The sequence below is a fragment of the Pelobates fuscus genome, chromosome 4 (genome assembly GCF_036172605.1).
Source record: "Pelobates fuscus isolate aPelFus1 chromosome 4, aPelFus1.pri, whole genome shotgun sequence".
In the NCBI taxonomy this organism is placed as follows: Eukaryota; Metazoa; Chordata; class Amphibia; order Anura; family Pelobatidae; genus Pelobates; species Pelobates fuscus.
The window spans coordinates 210,547,893-210,553,363 of NC_086320.1; positions in this window are offsets into that span (position 1 = coordinate 210,547,893).

A 5,471-nucleotide genomic window follows, 5' to 3' on the forward strand; every position below is an offset into this window, starting at 1 on the left:
GTCTGTGTGTCAGTGTGTGTATGTGTCTGTCTGTCAGTGTGTATGTGTGTGTATGTGTCCGTCTGTCAGTGTGTCTGTGTGTATATGTATGTCTGTCAGTGTGTCTGTGTGTGTGTATATGTCTGTCTGTTAGTGTGTCAGTGTGTGTATATGTCAGTGTGTCAGTGTGTGTATGTGTCTGTCTGTCAGTGTGGCTGTGTGTGTATATGTCTGTCTGTCAGTGTGTCTGTGTATCTATATGTCTGTCGGTGTGTGTGTGTGTATGTCTGTCTGTGTGTCTTTGTGTATGTCTATCATTGTGTATGTGTGTATCTGTATGTCTGTCAGTGTGTATCTATGTGTCTGTCAGTGTGTGTTTGTATGTCTGTCTGTGTGTCTTTGTGTGTTTGTGTATGTCTATCATTGTGTATGTGTTTATCTGTATGTCTGTCAGTGTTTGTGTGTATCTGTATGTGTGTGTGTGTATCTGTGCGTCTGTCTATCTGAATGTGCATCAATTTGTGTATATGTGTATATGTGTATCTGAATGTGTGTCAGTGTGTGTATCTTTGTGTATGTGTATCACAGTGTATGTGTATATGTATATGTGCATATATCTCAGCATTCAAACACCAACAATACACACAAATAAACACCTGCATGCAAACGTCAACACAACATACAAACACACCCCTGCATTCAAATGTCAACACTACATACAAACACACCTCTGTATCAGACACCAAAATTATATATAAACACACACCTGCATTCAAAAACCAACACTACACATAAATGCATGCTTTATTATGAATATTTTTTTTTTAAACTGTGAAAAATTAAGATTTTTTTTAAAAAAAATTGTAGTTCCGCCTGAAATTTTAGCTGTAAATACTTTTAGCTTTTACTGCAATAAAATGCACATAATTGTATTCAGCAAAGTCTCACGAGTACAACAGTACCCCCCATTAACAGAGTTTACAGTGTTTTGGAAAGTTACAGGGTCAAATATAGTACATTCCCTTTTTCTCACATAAAAATTTGCCAGATTAGTAATGTTACCTTTGAGACCGTGTGGTAGCTCAGGAATGAGAATTACCCCCATGATGGCATACCATTTGCAAAGTACACAAGCCAAGATATTGCAAGTGGGGTATGTCCAGTCTTTTTTAGTAGCCACTTAGTCACACTGACAAACACTGGCCAAACTTAGCGTTCAAATTTGTTTTTGTGTGAAAAAAGCAAAAAGCTAATATTTGGCCAGTGTTTGTGACTACTAAAGTGGCTACTAAAAATGACTGTACATGCCCCATTTGCAATACCTTGGGTTGTCTACTTTTGCAAATGGTATGCCTTCACGGGGGTAATTCTCATTCCTGGGCTACCATACGGTCCCAAAGGCAACATTACCAACCTGGCAAATTTCAATGTGGAAAAAAAAATGAAATACAATCCTTATATTTGACTCTCTAACTTTCCAAAACACCATAAAACCTGTACATGGGGGGTACTGTTATACTTGGTAGACTTCACTGAACAAAAACACAAGTGTTTCAAAACAGTAAAACATATAACAACAATATCATCAGTAAAAGTGCCGTTAGTGTGTGAAAAATGCAAAAAACTTCACTTTTACTGAAAATATCATCGTTGTAATACAATTTATCATTTTGAAACATTAATATTTGTAAAAGTCTCCCGAGTAAAACAGTACCCTTCCCCCCCTGCCCCCCCCCCCCCCCCCCAATTTACAGGTTTTATGGTGTCTTGGAAAGTTATAGGGTTAAATATAGTGCTTGCGAATTACATTCTCTGCACTTTCTGCCTGGGTTGTCAGCAGTTTTTTTGACTCACGGTCTCTCTGTCTCCGCCTTCAGAGGAGAGACTGATTTCCCTCTGCATAGGGTTTATGTAGCTCCCTAATTGATGTACTAGAGCAACCTGATTTTTAACCCCCTCTAGTGCCATTCTGAGGCTAATATAGCAGTGTTCCCTCACACTGCCACAATACATAAGTTATTAAAAAAAATTAAATATTGTATTTTATTATTTTATTTATTATTGTAATTATACGTGTATATATATATATATATATAGACAAAAATACCAAAGCCAGGCACTCCTCCGTACTTTTAGTTCTCCAAGTATTATGGGCCCAGGTGCAATCCCGCGTTATATATATAATAAGTGATGAAGGGAGCACACTAGGTCTTGACAAATCGTGCAAAAAATATTTATTGCATTCAAAAGGAATACAACGCTGTGGTACAGAAAATCAACGTTTCGACCCTGATCTTGATAAAGACCCAGCAGGGTCGAAACGTTGATTTTCTGTACCACAGCGTTGTATTCCTTTTGAATGCAATAAATATTTTTTGCACGATTTGTCAAGACCTAGTGTGCTCCCTTCATCACTTATTATATATATATATATATATATATATATGCAACTTCATTCTAAGTGTATTTTATTACTAATATATGTACTTTATATTAATATTAAAATACACTACGTATGATTGAGATTATATATATATATATATATATATATATATATACACATACATATACACATGCATACATACATACATATACACACATTTAAGTCATTTTAGCATGTTTAATAATATTTAATTTTCATACTTTTCACCAGCAGGGGGACTGACTGACAGCCCAGACAGTCCCCCTGCTGGCAGATCCACAGCCAGCTATAGGGGGCCAGATTTGCCAGGGGAGGGCTGCCTGGGCTGTCAGGCAGTCCTCCCAAAGAGGATCGTGGCGGAGATAAGTACTGTGGACCTCCAGGGGTAGAAAACCGTTACGGCATTCTATTCCGCCGTAACGGCTTTAAAGTCCATTATAATGGGGACAGCATAGAACGCCGTAATGGCATTAAGGGGTTAAAGTAAAGCCATGATGTATTTGTCTTTATATAGTCAACTATATAGTCAACTTGTAACAAAAGAGCTCAAAGTATATGCACTCAGCTATACAGATAAGCTTTCCTGGTAAAACAAACAAACAAAACAAAAAAGTGCGGGCAATAGTGATACTAATAAAAGTGCAAAAATAGGAATATCACTCACAAGTGTAGAGCAGTTGAAGTTTGCTCTAACTATAAAAGCTTCCACCTTATATTCAATAGTGTAGAGACATGTTTAGTATCATGTAAATGATTCACCAATTATTTTACCAGTGGTTGGAGGTGGACATCCACCCACTCGGACAAATCCTGTTGAATCTTTAGGAGGGGGTAAAATATGGAATTCTGGGATGACTTTTTAGAACTTCTTTTTGCTGTTTTTTGCTGTTAAGCACATGTAAGGAGAAGCCCCCCAGGTCACAGGGAGAATCGGGAAATTGAAATAGTTGGATCCCTAAAAATGTTTATTTAGTTGATTTGTCTGAAAGTTGCCTAATGGCTTTAGCAAAATATTGGCTATGACGGAGCTCCCATATTCCGATTGAGTACCTCAGCCAGATTAGCTTCCTAGCTTGACTGGAGTCGCTGACGACCAGGACCAGGTTGTGGTCTCCTTCCAGTAAGGTGTTGTTTCCTCTGCCTTTGCTTCTTCTGTTTATCTCCCATGCAGGTACACTGTGGCCAATTACTGCTTTACAAAGGCACTTATGGCCTATCACTTATTTAACTTGTCACAGGAATCAGGGAACAAACCAGCCAGCCCAGGTCTAAAGTCTCTGTTACTGGGAACCGTAATTAACCCCTTAAGGACACATGACATGTGTGACATGTCATGATTTCCTTTTATTCCAGAAGTTTGGTCCTTAAGGGGTTAAACCAACCAGGACACACAGTTCCCATGTGCATCCCAATTTGAACTAAGCCACAATGCTTTATTTACACTCAGGACTAGCCCCTATCTATTATGCTATGACCGAACAGGCAGCATATAAATCCACCAGAAGAAACAGAGACAGATAGAAGGTCCCTAAATCAGTCCTTAAAATAACCGGATAATAGAATACAAATTCATGGAACGTCAGAACAAGCCAAGGTCAAGGGAAGCCATAAATACGCAATACGAGAAACAATGCTGAGTCAGGGGAGCCAGAAAACAGAGTAGTCGAGAGCAAGCCGGTTCAATACCAAAATTATGCAAAAGAGAAAAAAGAACGCCCTATTGGGACACCTTGGGCAGACTTAGATTGTATATGTTAGGGAACGTGGTTAGCAAAACCACAGGCCCAAAAGGTGTGAGTGTGCTGAGCTCTATTATTTAGAGCTCTTCTAAAGTCATGACGACAGCACTCATGTGCCGCATCATAAAAAGGGGTGGACGGACGGCTGGCATCCATAAAGCTGACCGAAGCCTCATGTTGCGTAGAAGTGGTGGTCCGCTGGATCAGAGCATCAGCTAATTGGCAGACCACAAGGGTAAGGACAGAGGGGCTGACAATATGCGCATTACATTGGACTAATTGTGACTTAATCTAATACATATAACCGAATCATATAGGGAAACATACAGAAACTCATAATAACACAATAACATATTCATAAAGGGGTGGGGAAGACAATAACACTCCCACCACCATGCTTGACTGTAGGCAAGACACATTTGTCTTTGTACTCCTCACCTGGTTGCCGCCACACATGCTTGACACCATCTGAACCAAATACGTTTGTCTTGGTTTCATCAGACCACAGGACATGGTTCCAGTAATCCATATCCTTAGTCTGCTTGTCTTCAGCAAAATGTTTGCAGGCTTTCTTGTGCATCATCTTTAGAAGAGGCTTCCTTCTGGGACAACAGCCATGTAGACCAATTTCATGCAGTGTATGGTCTGAGCACTGACAGGCTGACCCCTCACCCCTTCAACCTCTGCAGCAATGCTGGCAGCACTCATACGTCTATTTCCCCAAAACAACCTCTGGATATGACGCTGAGCACGTGCACTCAACTTCTTTGGTCGATCACGGCAAGGCCTGTTCTGAGTGGAACCTGTCCTGTGAAATCGCTGTATGGTCTTGCCCACCGTGCTGCTGCTCAGTTTTAGGGTCTTGGCAATCTTCTTATAGCCTAGGCCAGTGATGGCGAACCTTTTTGAGCCCCAGTGCCCAAACCACAATACATGCCAACTTCTTTTCTTTAACCCCTTAAGGACCAAACTTCTGGAATAAAAGGGAATCATGACATGTCACACATGTCATGTGTCCTTAAGGGGTTAAAGTGCCAACACTGCAAGTAAACCTGAATACTGAGGTTTAAGTTTAGAAAAAACAACTCCTACAGTTGTCCAAACTAATTAACATGTTTTGTTTTAAAAGAAAAACACAACAGAGAGTTCAATGATACCAATTTTAAATAATGATATAAATAGATAAAATTAATCTTATATTTATTGGTTTCTCAAAAAAATGCAATACATTCACACAGACTGCAGAGCTCATTCACACACCGACTGCTTAATACATACACACACTGACACAGAGACAGACTGCTAAATACACAAACACACAGACAAACTTG